At 41.1% G+C, this 22,639-nt stretch overlaps 1 protein-coding gene across 2 annotated transcripts in view; it reads left to right on the top strand.

Moving 5' to 3' along the window:
- Positions 1-22,639, top strand: part of SRPK2 (SRSF protein kinase 2) — a 144,805-nt gene that overhangs the window by 1,340 nt on the left and 120,826 nt on the right. The window lies entirely within an intron of this gene.

The raw sequence follows: 22,639 nt of genomic DNA, 5'->3' as shown, positions 1-22,639 counted from the left end.
TTTTTAGTTACCATAAGTGAGCTTCCTTTCTCCTTGTGAGACAGGTGGAACCAGCGCAGGATGAAATTCTGTGGCAGTGGTCGTCAGGCTCTAACAGTTAAATGTCGTCTGCACCCTGTTCTGCTACTGCTCTTTTCTCCAGTGTTGTACAGATGCCACGTTACGCTTGTGGTTGCATGGAGTTGGAATTATTGCAATGGAAATAAATCTTGGGCACAATATATACAATATGATTGGGTTGGTTCTATTGTTTCCCGAAACCTTTCTGAAAGTCAGTTTGTAACGTTACGTGGTTTTATTTTACCACTTTGAAAACAGAAATGTGTCAAATTTTACAGAAACTCTAGGTTCCTATAAAAACCTCTAGGTTTTTGTAGCTTTCGTAGAGTCTTAACCAGCAAATTATTAATAACTTTTTGTTCTAGTTAGATCATAGTGTTTAATGATTACTATTACATTTTTTTTTTTAAACCAGGGCTGCAGTGGGATGTCTTGCTGAATGAGTCTGTCAAAAGTTTCCTTTCACAGACACTCTCAGTAAGCACAGAGCTGGTACTCTTTTTATGTTTGAAGAAACTGGCCACCGTTAAGTCAGGGTGCGCAGTCAGGAGCTGGCCATTTGCCATACTGAGTCGGCATTTCCAGATGCAGTGGCCCAATCTGTTCAGTTGCCTCGGGAAACGGTGGTTTTGCTGTGGTAGACATCGGAGCCGTCATTTCTTTTCTGCTGTGTTTGCTTTCTTTTCTCTTCAAACCACATGTGTGGTATTGAGACCTCCTACTCCATTTTATGCTTCTTGGGAAACTCTTTGCAAGATTTAAAGTCTCCCTGTATAGAGTGAAATACGTGGTTTAGGCCCCCAATGTAAAGCGAATGGTGAGCGTTATTTCAGAAAAGAAATCTCATCAGAAGTGTCTGTTTTTTCCAGTTCTTAGCCTTTCTTTTAGTCCAGCTGTTACAGCACATACCAGTGTGTTAGAGCTGTACGGTGTCTGTGGCGCGCATCATGTGAATGAAAATGTTGATATCTGGGGGGCAGAAATTCTGTAACGTAACTTCCAAGTAGTGAATTACTTAATTGTGACTCAATTTTGAATCCAAAGCTGCCTTTTTTTTTTTTTTTAACGCTCTTCTCTGTTGGGTTGTAGCTTTATAGAGCAACTTCCATTGTTGCTGGTAACAATGTGCTTCAAAGGAACTGCAGGATTCCTCTTCTAGAATTGGCTGGGAGAGCTACATCGCATTGTAACTTACTTGCAGGCTTTTGTTTGAATAGTATTAGGATGATGACACAAGAAGAAGAAATTACAGTGCTCTTTGACGCTGAATAGCTTTTTGTCTGTTATGACCTTGATTGCCATGGAAGGCTGCGAGATCAATCCTGGGACTGCTCAGCATTGACCCCCTTAAGTCAGTGGTGAGAACTGGTGGAGGTGAATCCGGATTACTTTGGTAATAGGTGGGAAAAACAAGAAAGTAGAAGGTAAGTGACTCACATTCTGAAGCGAAAACACTTTGTCTTGGATCAAGACTATATCTAAAATTGTATGTAATAATAAAATATAGTTGGTATGACTTCACTTCGCATTCAGTCACCCACACTACTTAAAAAGAATAATATTTCGCTATTTAAAAATAATGGTTAGCATTTGCTTTTGGTAATAATAGATGGACTCTCATGCAGCGTGTACAAGCCATTTATGTATTTTCTGAATCAGGCAGAAGATTAATCAAAATGGTTAGTTCCAGTCCTCTGTGAATTATTTCTCCTTAAAAGTGAGACCTGCGTTGAGAGAGGTCTGTGAAGTAGCATTTTCAACAAATGCCCATGTTCAGAGGTCAACTCGCTTACAGATAGGCAAGCTTGTTTATTGTCCTTTATTTAGCACTGGTAGAGCCCAGTTCAGTAAGAGGTGCCCTGAGGTATGGCTAAGTTTTGCATTCAGCTGAATGATAAGCTCTTCTTTTTAGTCAGACTAGTATTGGCTTCAGCTAGAACAAATCTCTGTCTTAAAGCTGAGCAAAATAAAAACCAGGCATGTGTAAATGAATATGACAGAAGCCATATGCAATAAGATGTTTTTGTATTAAACATTTACTCTAAATTTCTACCCAAAGTTAAAGGATAGAGTTTTGCATGTAAAAGATCCAGATGATAACATGTGGCTTATGGATGTATGGAGAGAGGATTGATTAATGTGTTGAATGCTTCAGTGCAAATCACAGAATCTTTTAGGTTGGAAAAGACCTTTAAGATTACCAAGTCCAACCATCAAATGCCTAAGTCCAGAGACTAAGATCACCTTTTCAGTTTCCTTGTAGAGTGAGTTTTTGGTTTTGCCTTTAATCAGTACTTCTGAACAGGTCATGATGACCATGTGATACTTCTTTAAAGTGGTGAGGAATACGTATCTTAGATAACTTGGGAAGTGCCAGATTTCTCTACTGCGCAATTCTTTATAACTAGCTTCTTGGGGCCATTAGGTGTTGCACAGCTGTCAGGTTTTTTTGAATATATGACATCGTTGTTGTACCTTAGTGCCAGAAAATGATCCACTGCTTTTGCTTGTCAATGTTTCTCTAGCACAGTGCTTTTCAACCTTCTCTTAATGAGAGTCGGTCTTTGAGGAGAAAATACCCGTCTTGCACAGTGTTATGGTGACTGTCATTGGCTTAATTTATTTTTTTGCTTGCAGAACTTTCGAAAACCCTCTAACCTTACTCTTTTTTTTTTTTTCTCAAGGGTATGTATATGGGAAATGTGTTTTGTTTATTTGCTTTTTTTCTATTTATATATCCTAGATATCTATCCTGTCCTAGTGTGGATCAATTTAAGAAATCCACTCTCAGTATCGGATTGGGGTATTTACTCAAAATGTGATGTTGACGGGATTGCTACTCTTGCCTCCTTTCTCAATAACCTTTTGTCTTCTTGCTAAGAATATTTTAGTCAGAGCTTTATTTTCCTATTTCTGTCAATTTTTCTTAAGATTTCATTAAGCTGTGTGTACCACAAGGCTACAGCTGTCTATCTTGGTTATTTGCTCACTCAGTGTAGGTAGGCTTCAGGTGCTTAACATTGTACCCTCTTAAAGAGTACAACATAGAGAAGGATTCAGCTGAGAGAAACAAAGTTGATTTTAGTAGTATAGAGATAATACTAACAATTCTTTTGTAAAGAAGTAAATAATTGCATGTATTGATTACAGAAATTTAAGTAGGAGTTGTGACATGCTTGAGCTTAAATGCCTGAGTCAGACTAATGTTCACCTTTGTAATGTCATAATAAAACAGCTAGCAAAGACTTCTGTGGAATCCAAGAGAATCTGAAGTAAATTTAAGTGTAAAGTAGCATGTGTTCATTCATTTTGACGTATGGCAGCTCCTGGTGTCATATAGTAAGAAAATATCACATAGCTCTAAATCAACCTAATTTCTGAAATGGAAATGGCTCTAGAATTTCTAATATGCTGCTAAGGTCTCCTTGCAGATTTGTATACTGACAGTAGTTATTGTCTGTGAACCTGTAGGTATTTTTCCTGAGCCCCTAGGTGAAGGCTGGGGGGAGCAGAGTCCCTCTCACTTTAAGTGAAGAGCGGGTTCAAGACCACCTGATGAAACTGAACAGGTACAAGTCTATGGGGCCTGGTGCACTGCATCCAGGGTCCTGAGGGAACTTGCTGATGGAGCTGCCAAGCCTCTCTCCATCATACTTAAAAAGTCCTGGCAGTCAGGTGAAGTCCCTGGTGACAGGAAAAGGGGAAACATCACTCCCATTTTAAAAAGGGTAGAAAAGAGGACCCGGGGAACTGCAGACTGGTGAGCCTCACCTCTGTGCCTGGAAAGATCCTAGAATAGATCCTCCTGGAAGCAATGCAAGGCACATACAGGACAAGGGGGTGACCTGAGACAGCCAGCACGGCTTCGCCAAGGGCAAATCCTGCCTGACCAGTCTGGTGGCCTTCTGTGATGGAGTGACCACATCAGTTGATGAGGGAAGACCATTTACCTAGACCAATGTCATCTACCTGGACTTCTGCGAGGCCTTTGACACAGTCCCACATGACATCCTGATCACCAAAATGGAGAGGGATGGATTTGAAGGGTGGAACGTCTGGTGGATAAGGAATTGGCTTGAAGGTTGCATCCAGAGAATGGTGGTCAATGGCTCTGTGTCCAGGTGGAGGCTGGTAACGAGCTTTGTCCCTCAGGGGTCTGTCCTGGGACCAGTGCTGTTTGGTATCTTTGTCAACGATGTAGACAGTCGTATCGAGTGCAACCTCAGCAAGTTTTCAGATGACAGCAAGCTGAGTGGTGCAGTCGATACCCCAGAAGGAAGGGATGCCATCCAGAGGGACCTGGGCAAGCTTGAGAAGTGGGCCCACGTGAACCTAATGAGGTTCAACAAGTCCAAGTGCAAGGTGCTGCACCTGGGTCGGGGCAGTCCCAGACATGAGCACAGACTGGGAGAAGAACTCACTGAGAGCAGCCCTGCAGAGAAGGACTTGGGGGTTCTGGTGGATGAAAGGCTCAGCACGAGCCAGCAGTGCGTGCCTGCAGCCCAGAAGGCCAACTGCGTCCTGGGCTGCACCAACAGAGGGGTGGCCAGCAGGGGAGGGAGGGGATCGTGCCCCTCTGCTCTGCCCTTGTGAGGCTCCACCGGGAGCCCTGTGTTCAGGTCTCGGGCTCACAGGACAAGAAGGATGTGGGGCTGTTAGAGTGGGTCCAGAGGAGGGCCACAAAGATGATCAGAGGGCTGGAGCACCTCTCCTGTGAAGAAAAACTGAAAGCTGGGGATGTTCAGCCTGAAGAGAAGGCTCTGGGGAGACCTCATTGCACCTTTTCAATACTTAAAGGAGACTTATAAAAAAGATGGAAAGCAACTTTTTGATCAATGAAATAATGACAGGACAAGGGGGAATGGTTTTAAACTAAATGAAAGGAGGTTTAGATGAGAGGTTAGGAGGAAATTCTTCACTCTGAGGGTGGTGAGGCCCTGGCACAGGCTGCCCAGAGAAGCTGTGGCTGCCCCATCCCTGGAGGTGTTCAAGGCCAGGCTGGATGGGGCTTTGGGCAGCCTGGTCTGGTGGGAGGTGTCCCTGCCCATGGCAGGGGGGTGGAACTGGGTGGCCTTTAAGGTCCCTTCCAGCCCAACCCATTCTGTGATTGTCATATAAGCACATCTATTATCAAAGAATTACCTGATCATAAAAATCTGTCAAGAGTCATGCCTTTCTGAAGAGGCAATGACTACAGAAACCATCCTGGCACTTTAACCTCATTTGTAGTAATTCTATTTGATGAAATAACGTTGTATAACAGTCTTCTTATAGAAAAATGAAGTTCAGCGCAACACTATTGAAGAAGAGTGCCTTGGTTGGGGAGGGAAAATGACTGCATTTTGTGTTTCAGATCATATTGAGATGAGCTATTGGGCTGTTATTTCATGATAAAGGACAGGGCCGCTTGTTCTGCAGTGCATTTTTGTTTTGTTTAACTTGTTCTTCTCTAACTACGGAGCAGGGTGGTAATAAATTTTGTGGACGAGGCCTGGGTGTGGAATTTGAAATATAAACATGTCTCTCTTCCTTTCGTTATCAAAATAAGGACAGACTGGAAGTTATTGGCTTATTTTTTTATTTTTTTTTTTAAACTACAATTTGAAGATATATATTGGAAATCTTTACTGAATAAATGAGAATGTCAGACTGTATAATAAATTTGATTTGGTTTGACAAAAATAATGTGATTTGGTCCAGTGTTTAGTTTTGGATAACCTGATTGAATTCACACGTGTTAACATGAAAGAAAGAATTCCTTTATTACTTAGCTTCTTGATCGTGTCCTAAATATCCTTTTTGACCATTATGAAGATTTAGTGTGTGGGGAGGGAAAAAAGACTGGAGGGTGCACAAACGATTCTTTTTGGTAGCTGTAGATTATCAAGACAAAGGACAGAAGTAAAACCTGGAAAGAAACCCATTCTCACAGCTGTGCTAGATATCCTACTTCTTTGTTGCTGTCTTATAGTGTGACTTTTCTCAGGTAAAGCTAGTGTTCAGTCTCAAACATTGTCTGTAGTATTTTGTGATGTAGAAGTAAACGTGTCTAGCAAAGCTAGGAATTCCATGAAAGCAGTAGAAGTGTGGGATGATGAGAGCATTATATCAAAGCATTGCATTAGATTGAACTATCTCTGTTTCCTCATGTAGAGAAGAACTGCTGGTCCTGCAGAGGAACAGACACAATACCTTGTGAACTTTATTAGTTATCCTGAAGAGACTTAAGATTTCGTATTTAAAAACTGATTTTTGCTTTAAATTCCATTCCTGTTTTTCAAGGGTTGGAGTCTTCAGTATTGCCATCTTTCCATGGGAGAAGCTAGAGGCAGCACGGATGACTTCTCCGTTAACTAATGAACTGTAGGGCAGTAGTGGAAGCCGCACACGGCTATTCTGAGGGTGTTCACAGAGTGCCGATCTGTTTTTTATTACGGACCATAAGAAGACAGAGTAAATCCATATCTCTACTGAAAATGAAAACGGTTTGGTCTCTGGCTGTAATTGCTTAAGATGGACAATGAGCTTTAGGCAGTAAACCTTATCTAGCTTCCTTTTCCTGCTTTGTCTTGTGAAAATACTACTAGATTTTAAAATCATCTACTGTATGGTGTGTGTGTGTATGTTCACACACCCACACCCATATATATGTGGGTACATACACATAACTTCTACATTCTATATGCGTTATTATTTTAATCCTTTGAACGAAGCCTGGATCTAAATATGTGATGAAGACTAGAAAGTTGATGTGTTAGGATATTACAGAAGTATTTTAATGCTTCCTCGTGCATTTGTTATGCTTAAACAAAATAATCATTTTGTACTATGGCCACTGTGACAGCTAAGTTGTATTTTTAAGAGCAGCCTCTATCAGGGAGTTCCCATGCACGTAGGTGTTGGCTGGGTGGATTCTGTTAGCTGATCAAAGGCTACCTGGATACCTCTAAGGCTTCCTATAGAGAATTACCTTGCACCTGCAAAGTTTGAGGTAGTCCTGTATCTGCCCATCAATTGTGACGTGTTCGGGGACTGTAAGAGAATGTAAATGCTAACTTAAAACTTACTGTCAGGTGCCCCTTTGCTTGTTGGCATAGGCCTGCGCAAGAAAAGCTCTTGCAAGAAAAGCTCTTACAAGAAAACTTTGCCCTTGAAGGACACTTCTGTGCAGTACCTCCTCATTTTTGTAATGCTCTCAAGCTTTCTCAGATTCTTCACTGTTCAGAAATAAACAGTGAGTCCAGTCTATTGATAGAGGTGTCTTCTTCCACAGGATTGGGGGGGATCATCTGAAATACAATTTTGTGCTTTTCTTAACCATTGTGTATAGCTGTGAGATCATGAAAAGTCGTTGTTTTTCCATATCTAACATAATTCATAATTCTGACACTAGGTTGAGACAGACTTTTACGTGACATGTCACATTGTATTGAGAGAAATGCTGTGGAAAAGAGCTGGTCAATTAAAATTGTTCTGTTTGGTTTTGTACAGCTTTGAGGGCAGTTGCTTTCTGTCCTGGATGGTGTGATATGAAACAAAGATAATAATTTGAATTCAGAATTTAAGAACTGTATCAAAAGTGTCAGCATGCTTTTTTTTTTTTTGTCTTGGAATGATTCACTGAAGACTGTCAGAGAAGGTTGTGTTAATTTTTAATAGCTTTTAAAAAGGGCTAGGAAAGATTCAGAAGGAGAGTACCCCAAGTTATGCCAGTATCTAAGGAAAGCAAGTGAGGTGGTCTCAGTCCTGTACAGAAAAAAGGGATGGGATGGTTAATGAAAGTATTGTTATACAGCAGTTAGATTTGTAATCATTTCCTTTTTTGATTACCCTTGTTGTAATTGTGCCCAGCTCTTATCTTTGTAATCTAGCCTGTATTCTAATAATCAATAACTAAATCTATTCTAATTTACTACTGGGACTTTGGGATTGGGGCCCTATTTTGTTAGACTTTTTAAAAACATTTTAAAAGATACTGAGATTTGAAGCAACAAAAAAATTGCCTTTCCACCTGTCTTTACAGTTCCCAGTATTCAGACCTTTAAAATAATGTTGGCTTTCATATATTTAAAGTGATAACCCTTGCTTCCTGGTTTTCCTGTCTGTACTCTTTTTTTCATGACCCTTACCCTTGCTTTCTCATTTCTCCCTTTTAATCTGTTCAGCAGTCGTGTTACAGCACGCTGTAAGAGGGGTGGTGCTGTTTAAAGGCGGCAGAGCTTTGGGAGTATTCTTCCTCCTGTGCCCCCTTCTCTACCCCAGTAGTAGCTCCCCTTTTAGGACGAGCTCCCTTTGTGGGACTATTGGATTTGAGTGGACTTCTGATCATATGCAGAATATACGTGGAGAAATGGCTGGAAAGAAGCATGGTGTAATAAAGCACAAGTTACAGAGCATAACTGCAGCAATTTCTATCTGCTGGAGCAGATAGAAAAAGCCTCTGTGTTTAATGGAAGACATTGCATAAGCTTTTGGGCTGAAAAAAGATGGTCTATTAAGTTTCAAAGTGAACTTCTGTGAATACAGAAACTTTTTTGACTTGTGTGTACTGTTTTAAATTCAGGCTACGTATTTGGAAATCCTATGATGAAAGCAGTGCATAAAGTTAAATACCACACGTTTTGGTTTTGTTCACCAAACCAGCTGGCATATTTTTGGCTTTGATCTCAGAGTCCCGCGTAATGAAGTCATGTTCTGGGCAGTCTCTTTGAGTGTTAATGCTAAAGACGACCTATCTTGAACCTTTTGGTTAAAGACAAACCGCAGAACAGACCTCTGTGAGATACTGTTTCTTGATAGTATTGGTGCCTTGCTGTTTTTCCTCAGCTAAGGTTGGTCAATTAAAAGTCAGTAATTTAAATGGAGGAGTCAGTCTCCTCCATTCCTCCATGAAGCATCAAGGGCTTCAATTGCCTTGAGCTATTGTCAATGCTTTGTTTGCAGGTTTTGAAAAATGGAAGGGAGAGCTCCATAGTTAAAGGTCAATTATATTTTCCTAGCCCTGAGGAAAAAGGTTTAATATCTCTGTTGTAGCGATAAGAGCCAGAACTAAGTACAATACCTCTATCTTAAATTCTGATATTGAAATCAGTTGTTTACTAATTTTCAAATTGTTCTACAATGATATTTTTCTTGTATTCATGGGTCTAAAGAAAATTCTCTCTTGGGGCTCTTTTTCTTAATTGATCTGTTTCTTCGATTTCTCTTCCCTCACCACAGTAATTCTCCTGTTTGATTGTTCGCTTGTCTGCTTGCTGCCTTCCGCTGCTGCTCACCTCTACGTGTTGTTGTTCTGTCTTCATAGGCTGAGCTGCACACAGGGGTTTGTACCAAGCACTTACAGAAGAGCTTCCTAGGTAGTTGCTCTGAGCTTGCAGATGCATGTGACTGCATTCTGTGACCGGCTGCCTGCGAGCTTGCGGTAAGAGAAGGAAATGCATAATTGAGCTGTGCTTTCAAGGGGGTGCATGCAGTCCGGAGAGCAGGATGGGTCCTTCCGCTTCCAGCAGGCTTAAGAAAGAAACAGCTATTTGCTGTACAGAGCTGCTTTTGATTCAGGACTTCCCCGCCTAGACATTTGTGAAAGCAAAATTCAGACTGGTGTAAAATTCTGAATTCCTTCTGAGCGACTTCAGAAGCTTAGGCTTTGGTCTGGATTTGTCCTGCTGAACTGTGGGCAGGGAGCCAGGCTGGGCCGGGGCTGTCATTCAGCAGGGGACTGTGAAAGTGCCCTAAGACTGCAGGTTTTATTTCTCCCTCCTACCAGAGTAGGAGTAGCCAGCGGTCACTTACTGGCTGTGGCATGAGACGTTCGGACAGTTTGAGGTCATGCATCTTGCAGAAAGAGAACTGAATCCGTGAAGAAAATAAGGCAAAATAAGCAAAATAATTTACTACAGTCCAGGTAGAAAGTAATTGAAAGAATGCCAGTTAAGTGCAGCTAAGGCTGTAGATAAGTAAGGTACACAGCAAAACAACTTTATTTATGCAAGACAAATGAAACAAAATACTATACGCTAACATGAATGAACTTGTATTTATTTCTGCTTTAAAGGAGGCTAGTGATGCAGGACCTTGTAACTGTGATGAACAGAAGGTGATTTTGTTGTAGGGAGCGAGCTGTATGCTGGTGACGGAGTGGTGGAGTAGCTGGAGAAGTGATCATTATCACAGTTAAACATGTTAAGCATTAGCGGCCTCAAAAGATTATTTGTCTTTGTGGATTGCAATTCCATGGTACTTGGAAGGAGCATTGTGTTAGAGCTCTTACTGACTTGACCGACTGCGCAGGGAGCTTTAGTCACAGCTGAGAAGGAAAAGTATGTGGGTGGAAGAATTCTGCAAATTAAGTATAACAAGGTGTAATTCTGAATGATTGTTAAACTCTACAGAGGAGGGCTGTTTCTGGGAACACAGACAGACACTGCAAGAAGAGAAACAATTCTTAATCCTGAACAGAGCAAAATGTCTGGTTCACGATATAACTGTTGAAAAGCACTAATGTGAGAGGAGGCTGATTTAAAAATAAACGGGTAAAAATGGTGGAGACATTTAGGAACTATTTAAATATTCATACTAAGAAAACCCCTGAGTGGATGAGCTTGGCACAGCTTGTTTTTTGGCACAGCCATTGAAATGTTTGAGAGCTAATCATAAATCTAAAATTATGCTACTATGTAAATAGTTCTTTATATTTGTGCTCATGTTACATGAGTTCTCATCTTACCATCTCAAAAATGATGTTGTAGAACAAGAAATTGCTCGAAGGAGGAGACACTAAAGGAGATCAGGGATATTGGACAGCTTCATTTATGACTAGTGCTTTTCAGACCTGTAAAGATGGTTAAGCAATATCTTGTAGATTTGCCTGAAATATCATAACTGGTACAGAAAGTGAATAATGAATAACTTGCCATTTTTCATTACAAAACAATGGTACACAGAGATGACTTTAATGAAAAAATATTTTTTTATGCAGTACAAACAGCAGAATGTGTCTGCCATATGTTGTAGAGGCCAAATTATAAATGAAATTAAGAAGGATAAGGCTGGATATTAGAACCATCAGTAGTTTTTAAGGGTATTGTAGCATAGGTGCAGTTTGACTTCCCAAGAGTTTGCTGAAACACAGCCATGTAATTTTTCCCTAATATAGAGTGATCCACTTTTATACTTATCTCTAAACATATGTTTGTCACCTAGTGGTATGATACTGGCCTAGATAGGTATTTGATCTGAATTAGTGTGGCAGCTCTTAGATTTTTAAGACCTCCTCGGAAGACAACTTGTAACATCTGCCAGTACCTGTAAGCCTGACCTCTGTCCATAAACCTAGACCCAGAAGAGGCTGGAGTGACCTAACGCATGCTGCTCAGTTTTGCAACTCCTTCCTGCTTACAGGAAGTTAGCTAAATCATACTCTACACTGAATGAGTAGAATGTGTTTGAGAAGAGCATTTGTAAACCCAGGTACACAAAGGTAAAGAAGAAGGGGCTGGCAGGCATGCCTTAGCCAAGGAGTACAAAATACTGAAGGACTGGGACTGCCCGAAATGCTGCTTTTGCCGTACAATCAATGCCAACTGCAGCTCTGAGTTTGATGCCAAGGTGAGATTGGGAGCTAAAATCATCAACATCAAGTGTTTGGGTTTTTGCCTCTTGCTGTGAACAACTAGCTCTGTTTTAAAGCTTTGGTTCTCCTGCTTATGTAGCAGCTCAGTAATTCACTCACCTGTGAAATAAGAGTTAAGATGCCTGAGGAATTTCAATCTTGTTATTTCAGCCTGCCTTGTGCAAATGTCAATCACAGGATTATAGGCTGTGCTAGGCTTTGGTCTCAGGGAAGGACAATAGCTTTATATCTTTTCTGCTGAATAATCAAGAGCAAAAGACCGATGGAGTTAGAGGACAAGTGATTAAAAGGGAAGCTTTGCTCTCAAGTTTGTCTAATATGCAGGTATCAACTTGCTGGTTGACTGAGGCCATGCAACTCTGAGTTACAAAACAGAGGCGGTGATTTGGTCAGACTGAGGCTGTTTAGATTATTAAAATGATTTTTTTCTTCTTAGCTGCACAGTCACACAATTAAGCATTTTCATGAAACAGGGAGCCCTGAGGAAATCAGAAATGTAAACTTCTTTCAAGTTCCCTTTCCTGGTGTCACAAAGCACAGTATGACAGACCTCCAATTGCCAGAATCTCTTCTCAGGTGAATGCTTTAAAATCGTAGCAGTGTCAGGGAAACTTGAAAAAGAGCAGAAGCTTCACAATACTATTATGAGATCTAGGTCAAAAGAATAGGAATCATCTTTACAGATAATAGTATCTAAAAACATCTTACTCTTGTGCTCTTGTTTTTTTAAGACAGTCTGTTGCTTGGGGCTACCTGTCTTGCATATTAGTAGCACAGTGTTCCAGCACATGTTGTTTTCCAAGTCTCATGATACAGATTGTGAGTATTTAATCAAATTCCAGTTGAATGCTATTACAGCTTTACTTCTATTTTTTAATGTAAATTAGAGATTTTCACATACTTGGGGTTTCACAGAAATGCTTGCTATATATCAACTTGTAAGTCATGAATCGTGTCAACAATTTTGACAAGATAACACACAGCAATTTTAGTAGATGCTTCCAGCACTATGCATTTTATAGAGTCACTCTTTAATCAGGGACTAGCAGTCATGGGAATTGCAAGCTTTGTGATGAACTCAGTGTTGCTGTTGTGGGTAGATGTAATCTGGGTGTGCTCACAGTCAAGGCTGGATGTGAAAACGCAATGTGTGAATATTCAGTTGACTTAAAATGTGAGATAGAGCTCTAAAGAACAAGGCCAACATTACCAATTCCTTTTAATTCACCAGATACCTGTTAGATAACTACCTTGGTGTTCAATAGGGAATAGTTACTTTTAAGTATTGCAGTGTCACTGCTAAACCAAGTTGTGTCATTGTTCAGCGTATGCAGCATCTAGAAACTAGGTTAAAAATATTCAGGAGACAATCCTTGATTTTCCTCAATTGTCTAAAACAGGTATTGTTGAGAATTGATTAGTTTATCATAAAATGTTCAACAAAGCTAGCAAAAGTTCTGCATGTTCCACAGGAAACACAGTGCAGAAAATCAAATGATTTGTCATGTTACTAATACTGAGGAATAGAAGTAGTGTTTTCTTTAGGTTTTATTTTTGAGGCCAGAAAAGCCTGTTCTGTGTAATGAGAATGTTTGTCTGAGGAATGAAGATCGTGAGATAAACTAAAAGTAGACCAGCTTCCCTTCCCCTGCCCTTGCACCTTCTCTGGGATTGCTGCTGATCTTAACCCTTGCCCTGTGCTTTGCAAGGCTGGTGAGAACAGAGTATTTTTTAATAGCTGCAATTAAAAGGAGCATTAAAATAAACCACAGCTTAATATGTATATTGAAAGAAAACAGCTTTACTCTTGGACCTTTCCTGTTTTCATTGTAGTTTTTCCGTATGGCAGTGTATGGTGTGTGGTACTCATGTTACAGGCCACTGGTATTAAATGGGAATGTGGTTTGGATAGTAGAATTGAAAAGAATCACCAGGCTAAATGTATTCTGGGGATATTCAACCAAATGCTTTGTGTTAGTTTTGATTTGTCGTTTGAAATAAACATCCTTTTATGGAAAGCTTCATCTATCTTGGGAGGTGTCGTAGGAGAATACACGGCAATCTAAGACGGATCAGGTGTGGTGGGACATCGAGTTTTAAAGACACACAGTGCTGGCCATTATGGCCAAAGGTGTCGAGTTAGAGACGAAGTATGAGTTGACACTACTGGTGAATTTAATAGAGAAGTTTTGGTTGTTAATTTTGATTCACCATTCTTTTTGGTAAACCGGGGGGTTCTTTCTCCCTGCTAGTCTGTGGGAACGTGTGACCAACAGTCCCACAGCTGGCTTGTGGGCTTTGCTACTTCTCCTTTGCTTCTGTTTCAGTGTCACAATCCCCAGATGTTACTCACTTCCCTTGCAAGAAAGCCTTGAGCTTTCCGATTCATTTTGGTGCTTGCTGTGTGTGGACTGGTCTGTGCCTGCTGCCAGCTTCTCTGTCCTCAGGTTAGCCACCACTTGTGGCCATCCCACTAACTTGGTGGAGAGCCTGAAGATGTGTGCCTGAGCTGTCACAGGTTGCAGGAGAAACAAAGAAAATGAATGCTGGAAATGAACAACACACAAAATCAAAGTTCATGCTTTGGAGTCAATACATATGCTGTTTTGGAGCAATTTAAAAAATGACAACTTTTTTTTTTTTATAAAAGTGTAAGTTAGTTCTCTGATAGTTCTTGTTTTTTAGGACAGCTTGCTAAATACTAACGTGGTGTGACTGATCGTAGGAAACATGTAAATTAAATACCTTCTGATGTTGTAACTAAGTTCATTAACACCACAGCAAACCAAATGTTTAAAGTTGTTTTTTTTTTTTTTAGACTCTACCTCTTGCAAGAGCTTAAGAAAAAAAGGCAGAACCAGAACAGATAGGACGTTTGGTTGTTCTGCCATAGTATCAAGACCTGATGGAGAAAATGCAAAAAACGCTTGTGCTGTTAGTTTACTCAGAGTGTTTTTAAGACAGCACTATGCAAGGGCAATGGAACTGAATGTGTGCCAGCTTCTTCCTAATTAGAGTTCACACCCCTGAGGTATTGACTTGAATTGAAACTGCACATGGTTTAAATTAGTGTCTTAAACTCTGAACTGTGGTGCATCAGGAGCTGGCACATCTGATTTAGCAATGATCGCTGTGGAGCGGGAAGATGAGTTGATAACGAATTCTGAGAGGCTGCTTCTCAAAGCTCCTACTCAGATTTTGTTCCACAGCAATGTTTGTGTCAGTGCCATGAATTTTATATCAGTAATAAAGCAGCTGTTTGAAAATAGCAGGAATGAAGTGTGTGATCTTGGTGTTTCAGGAACTGTAGAGAAATTGGTCCTCTCAGTTTTTTGCCTAATAATATCACCTTTTTTTGTGGGTTAGCTTCCTGGGGTGTGCTCATCAAACCATGACAATGTTATAAGCAAGTGAAGTATAAAGAAGCAAGCTGCCTTGTTTCTGTTTAAGATGATAGTAATTTCCTTCAAACTGCATTACCATAGATAATGTGGAATTAAAACTTAATCAGGAATTAGAAGCACCTTCACCCCGTTTCCTGAAATAGAATTTAATTTCTGCTTTTTATCAGCAGCAATGGAGAACAGGAAAGCCCAGATTTACTGAAAATACATTTATGCCTAGAATATCAGAATAACAAGTGAATGCATTTATAATGACATTTCCCTATCTAAGCAGCTCTACATCGATATGGTTGGGGCATTTGGAAGGAGGAAATAGAAGAGGCTGAGTGAGGGGACCAGTACTGTAGCAGAAAAGTGTGATTTACAATGTAGTATTTCAGTAACGGACAAGAAACGCGTACACTCCAATTGCTGTGAGCAAACACCCCAAAGGCTGAAACATTTTTGTGAAAATTGGATACTGGGAATTAGCGAGGTGAAGAGAGCATGCCTGTGTGTGTGTGTATATAAACAAAATTGCTTGCTATCCCCTTTCCTAGTAATACATTGTCCATCTTATTTAGGGGAGAGTAAATGAACTTTATTCTGAACTCGATCTTGTCTTTATGGAGTCTTTATGGAGTCTGTGAGGGAGCAAACCCAGTTGGGGCTCCCATATGCCAGCCATGTTCTTTTCAGCCTGAAGGTTTTCCATGTTCGTCTTCCATGTTCATCTCCCATGTTTGCAGTGTGGTCCTCACCCACCAGCTGCTGAGGTACTGTAAAAACGCAGCTACGTGTGTCTCCTCAGAGAAAATAGCTACTAGTGCATCCATCTATATCCCCTTGCCTTCCAAATCTGAGAGCCTCTTCTCACCACTTCGTTGCATCCAGGTTTCAAGTGGGTTGCTTGAATTTGTTACACTTCGGATTTTATTATGAACAGAAGGAATGATCACTGTTTGCGGGGTCAGGAGTTTGTTCTCAGTCTGGTGAAAGACTTACAAGTGCAATCAAAGAATTATTAGTGGTCAAATTACAGTGATAGTAATTTGTATGTTTTGTGTACAGTCAAAATAGTAAATGTGCAAACTTTGCAGTCTCTGCTCTCTCTCTGCCCACCCCTCCGAGGTGGGTGGCTTTATCTGTCAGGAGGGAAGGATATGGCCAGTCACCAGCATCCTGAGCCCTCCACTGGCATCGTCAGGGTGATGCTGATGTTCGTAGTTTCTTCCTCTTCGCTCAACTTGGGTCATTTTTGTGTGTTTGCCAATGCATTCTACAATTTGGTCTTTCTTCACTGTCTTGCAAATCAATGTTACAATCCATGTTAATCCATCCAGATTTACTCTATAGTGGTGTGTAGTACAGCAGGTGAGTTGTTGGTAGCTCTGGGCCTCCATCATCGTGTGTCTTTCTGGTCCTCTGCAGTTGTTCCATGTCTTTACCCCCTTATGCTGCCTTTTATTCCAGCATATTAAGTAGTTCATTTAACACAAAATAACTGCTATTTATTGCTGTGTTAGTTACAGATACACATATAACAATAACTGTTGTACTGCATGATTGTACAAGGCTAAGCTACAGCTGAAATGTAGCAGGTAGAAGTCATTTGATCAGTAGACCGTTGCTGCTGAATAATAAAACAAATCTCCAGGCAGGCCAAGGCAAGTGCAGACAAATCCTGGTAAGTCCTGATGCCTGCGTTTGGAGCTGAACTCAAAGCCAGTGGCCCAGTACAAAGACAGCACCATGTTTACTGGGCTATGCTGGCTTGCTTTGTGTGGTCTGTAGTGAGGAGTAATCACTGCTCTTTGTTCAGCTAACCTCAATGCAAATTTACTGAATTCATAAAACTGCTGCCACGCTCTGACCCTTGCTGCAGCTCAGGTGATCTCAAAGCTTGCAAAAGGCAGCCAGGAAGTGACAAGGCATAAATTTCGTGCTAATCTGGTGATGCCTAAATAAAATGACATCCTGGATCTTTTTCCAGGGGAATGGATGTCCTTGGAATTCAAAAGATGGTGCTTAGATCAGCACGTCTGAGGGAATATTTTCAAGTAGCGCTCCTACTATAAGCAGCAACAGTATCAGAGAAGGGGGTTCTCTCTGTGCATTTGAAAAATGTTAAGGGGACCTGTTTTGAGTTAAAATTCAAATACAAACTTTTTTTTTATTTATTTACAGAAAGCCTATAGGCCTTTAACAATTTCATTAACATCTTAAAAATGATTTCAGTGCTAGAAATTGCAGTAGTAGATAGTGGGAAAGTTCTCATTTGCAAATTGGCTCTGTAAAGATCTAAGGCTAAATCTTGTTAAAGTAGCATCTTAACGTTGGTGGTTTGCAGAGCTGCTTTTGGTTTTGTTTGTTTAACATGTTTATTCAAGACTTCATTAGAAAAATTATTTCTTCTCAAAAGAACTCTTGCCTGCCATCGTAAAGGAAGCTCAAGAGGCTTTTATGTTTAAATAGACAAAGCTATGTAGCATTGCATATTGAATAGAAATTTTATCTGAAATAGTTGAAAAGGCTTGAAAGCGTTTGCAAGGCCTGATCTTTCTCCGTTATAGAAATACTGTCTGTGTTCTAAAGTAGATTAAAAAAATATGCCAGGAAATAATGGAGAGACCTTACGAGTATTTTAGAGTATTTTTGCTTAAAACATCTGGTCTATATATCAATTCAAGGTTTGAGGGGGGAAAAAAAAGAATTATTTTTTCTTTCCTGACAATGACATCAGTAGTGTTTTTGTATGAAATGTATTAAAAGTATAATAATTCTAGTCTTTGTATTCCATATATGTGTGCAAATATATATATAAAGGATATATATGAGACATGCTGTAATAACACCAATTAGTTAAAGGTTAAAGCAGGTAATACAGATGAAGGACAGTGACTGTGAAGTGGATAATTAAGTGTTATCACACATTTCAGAGGGCTGCACAGATTAGAGGAGTTATACGAAATGCTTTGGTTCTACATGCACTTTCATCCCATACCATGTGTATCTCTCCACCACAGTAGCCTTGGCTCTCTTTTGCATTTGCTGTGGTTATGCCTCTCTACTCACCATCACAAATCCCAGGTCTGTTCAGTTCTCCTCCCATAATACCTACCAAAATAATTCCCATAATACCTCCCATAATTCCCACTCATACCTTAATACCTTTGCTCTCTCCTCTTCTTCAGTGGGCCCTCTTCAATAAACATGGGTGTTCCTTGTCTCTTAAGCGTACCTAGTGCAATCCTGAACCACCCTTGCTGAAGTTGATGGCCACCTGCATGAAGATCCGAGCTTCCCCTGTAGCTACGACCTGAGTCTGTGTGATGTGCCAGCTGGGCAGGAAGAGCAGCGCTCGTGGGGACTGGCTTGGCGTTTGACGTGGGCTGCTTGCCCAGCTAGTGCCTGGCCCTCAGCAGCTGGACAAGCTGGGCTCTCCCTGACTTCCCCTCTGTGAGGTACTGGTGGGGATTTTTTTTCTTCCCTGCTTTTTCATAAAACTTGTAGAAACTTAGTAGCTCTGACGATTCCATGCAGTTTTTAAAATGTTTGAACTAGTGATTATGATTTAGAGGAGGAAAGAAAAGGTGTGGGGGGGGAGGGTTGGATAGACGTGTGAGAATTACATAGGCATTGATACTCTTTTAATCATGGAATCACAGAATATCCCAGTTGGTACCCACAAGGATCATTAAGTCCAACCTCTGGCTGCACACAGGACCACCCCAAAATCAGACCATGTGTCTGAGAGCACTGTCCAAACGCTCCTTGAACTCCGGCAGCTCGGTGCTGTGCCCACTGCCCTGGGCAGCCTGTCCCAGTGCCCGACCACCCTCTGGGTGCAGAACCTTTCCCTAACCCCCAGCCTGACCCTCCCCTGTCCCAGCTCCATGCCGTTCCCTCGGGTCCTGTCGCTGTCCCCAGAGAGCAGAGCTCAGCGCCTGCCCCTCCGCTCCCCTCGTGAGGGAGCTGCAGGCCGCCATGAGGCCTCCCCTCAGCCTGCTCTGCTCTGGGCTGAACAAACCAAGGGACCTCAGCCATCCTCATACATCCTTCCATCTAGGCCCTTCACCATCTTTGTAGCCCTCCCTTGGACACTCTCTAACAGTTTTATGTCCTTACACTGTGGCACCCCAAACTGCACACAGTACTGGAGGTGAGGCCTCACCATTGCAGAGCAGGACAATCCCTTCCCTCGCCCAGCTGGCAGTGCTGTGCCTGATGCCCCCCAAGGGTACAGTTGGCCCTTTTGGCTCTTGTTTAAGTGACAAGATTAAAAAAAATGGGGGAAAAAATAGTGATTTTAAAAGCAAACTATTGGTTGAAAAATAATTGTTTGTTCAAATTCAATATCTCAATGTCCAAGCGGAGATCAGTGATGAGTGGCATTTCTCATGGATCCGTATTGTGACTGGTGCTGTTCAGCATCTTTGTCAGCAGCATGGGCAGTGGGATCGAGTGCACCCTCACCAAGTCTGCTGATGACACCAAGCTGTGTGGTGCAGCCGACACGCAGGAGGGAAGGGATGCCATCCAGAGGGACCTGGGCAGGCCTGAGAGGTGGGCCTGTGCGAACGTCATGAGGTTCAACAAGGCCAAATGCAAGGTCCTGCAGCTGGGCCGGGGCAATCCCAAGCACAAACACAGGCTGGGTAGAGAATGGATTGAGAGCAGCCCTGAGGAGAAGGACCTGGGGGTGTTGGTTGATGAGAAGCTCAACGTGAGCCGGCAATGTGCGCTTGCAGCCCAGAAAGCCAACCGTGTCCTGGGCTGCATCAACAGAAGCGTGGCCAGCAGGGAAGGGAGGTGATTGTCCCCCTCTGCTCTTGTGAGACCCCACCTGGAGCCCTGCTTTCAGCTCTGGGGCCCCAGCACAAGAAGGACATGGATGTATTAGAATGAGTCCAGAGGAGAGCCATGAGGATGATCAGAGAGCTGGAGCACCTCTTCTGCAAAGACAGGCTGAGAGAATTGGGGTTGTTCAGCCTGGAGAAGGCTCTGGAGAGACCTTCCAGTGGCCTTCCAGTGCCTAAAAAAGCTGGGAGGGACTCATTGTCAGGGGGTGTAGGGATAGGAGAAGGGGGAATAGAAGATATCTAAGGATATCTTCCTTATATATAAGGAAGAAATCCTTTATTGTGAGGCTGGTAAGGCAGTGGAACAGGTTGGATGGGGCTTTGAGCAACCTGGTCTGGTGGGAGGTGTCCCTGCCCATGGCAGAGGGGGTTGGAACTGCGTGATCTTTAAGGTTCCTTCCAACCTAAACCATTCTATGATTATAATTTATTTTTTCCTGTATGCTGGCTTTATTTGCAAGAATACTAAAATAACAACCACTAAACAGTTTGGAAACAATATTGCAAATTTTTGATTGGAATGTAATTCATACTTTTTTTTGTCTATTAGCCTCTAGAAATAAGTACAAACGAGCAGAAGGGATTAAAGTGACATATGGTCTTGTCAATCAGCTGTTCCTAGTGCTGCATAATAAGCATCTGGGTTTCCAATAGATACTGAAGGGGATGTAATCTGACCAAAGAACAGAGCTGTCTCTAACTGTAGGACTCTCTTATGTGTGTATGTTGGTTTGGATCAGAATGAAATAGCAATGGAAAAGCTGCATAAATACTAGAAACTTCTTTTTTCTTTAACTACTAAGCCAAACTTGCTATCAGAAATGTTTTGTAAGTAGTTTTCTCTTATATTAGATACAACAGGGCTTGTTCTGCATTTTATTTCCTACATTTAGGGTACTTAGCTTTGCTGTTACAGCAGGAAGATCTATAGTAAACCGAAGACAGGATCGATGGGAAATATGTTCCTGTTCTCTTTTTTGTATTCAAGAAATTGAAAGGAATAACTTCTAAAAATAGATGTAGTAACTGTATTTTTTCCTTGAAATCATGTGTTTGGAACGGGTTTGGGAAATTGCTGAACATTGGGTTATTACATAATGTAAACCAAATTATTTGATGATGTCTTATTCTGCCCATGGAAATAATTTTATTTTAAGAAGAATTTACTATCTTAGGCTTAATTATATAAGTAGTCCTTGTCCATTTCCTTTGTTTTGGATAGAGAGGAATATTAGATTTTTCTATACTGGGGAAAAAAAAATACTTGATTGGTTTTCACAAGCTTGCTCTATATGTAGATGTTTTCATGCTGGCTTTTGTGATTATTCAGTACTGTTGAAACAAACCACTAGGTGGCAATATCAATTTAAAAGATTCCAAAAAGTGCAATTAAAGTTTTCATCAAAAATAGAACACCAAGCAGTAGGTTTCATTCAAGTGAAAAGATTAAACTTTCTTGCATGTAAAATAGTCCTGATCTAGAAAGGAGCTGTTCTGCACAAACTGGCCTGGGTGAGACTTGATGGAGAACAGTTCTGTGGAGTTGCTTGGCTGCAGAGGAAGCATTGTTTTCACTTTCATGTTTGCAATACATATTGCACATTTGAAAAATGGAGTTACTACCAGACTACTTTCTGATGCAACTTATTTTAGCCTGACAGTTAGAATTTATTGGCGTTGTCAGTGCTACTTGAAAAATAAGTTGTTACTGCTGTGATTGTAATGCTGATTTGAAACTAGTCGGTGTAAAATGAGTATGGATTTACTGACTGGCTGTGGATGAACTTACCAAATATCGAATGTGTCTGGTATAAATAGGCACTTGTTAGTGGATGTGCTGATAATATCTTTGGTTTAGGTGCTACTGGATCTGTAACATAGTATGGTTTTTTATGTGAGATAAAGACTCAAGAGGCTTGTCAGTGCACAGCTTGCAAATGCAGTCTCTTTCTGCACAGCATCACGCATACAGAAACCATATCCTTATGTCATAGGACCTGTCTTATCAGGGGTATCTCGTCCCTTTATTTAGGTATGTATATTTAGCACATTTATTGAAGATGCTGTTGTTAACGTTCCTGTGTGGTAGCTGTGTAAGTTTATATCACAGTCCTGCTTGGGTTGTTACTTTGGGACTGCATGTAGTAAAATTGCTGATGTGCAGACAGTGACATTTCCACTTGAGTGCCATTCTGCTGCCCTCCTACCTGCCTGCTCCGTTCTGCCTGTACCATTCCACGTGGAGTTTTCCAGCAGCTATGTAGGATGCTGTTCTCTTGTTTACATTTAACTTGTGTGATAGCCTGTCCCTCTTCATGGTATCTCTATTTCTTTGGGATTTATTCCAAATGCTTGTGCTATCACCAATGGGTAAGTTGCTTGCCCTGTTGCGGTTCTCAGGTATTTTTGAAAAGGTAGTGCTTTCTCTTGCTTTGAATCTTGGCCTTTATTTGGTTAGGTTTTATCATCACTTTATCAGGCAGTGGCCAGAGGAACTAACTTATCTTGGAGTGATTTGTATTTTGACTTGCTGTGTATTTTTTTTCACAGAAGAAACTTTGCCCTGTTTGCTGGGTATTAGGGTGTTGCAGTGACTTTGCTTATCAGTCCTTATGTCGTGAACCTTCTGCAGAAGTATTTCTGGTATGGATGATGCATTCCCGTGAAGTACTATTTTTCAAGTGCTGCTGGAAATGCCTACT

This window comes from Anser brachyrhynchus (genome assembly GCF_964034855.1).
Source record: "Anser brachyrhynchus genome assembly, chromosome: 1".
Taxonomy (NCBI): Eukaryota; Metazoa; Chordata; class Aves; order Anseriformes; family Anatidae; genus Anser; species Anser brachyrhynchus.
Note: the sequence above shows the minus strand (reverse complement) of the source record. Positions and strands in the feature narration are given on the sequence as shown.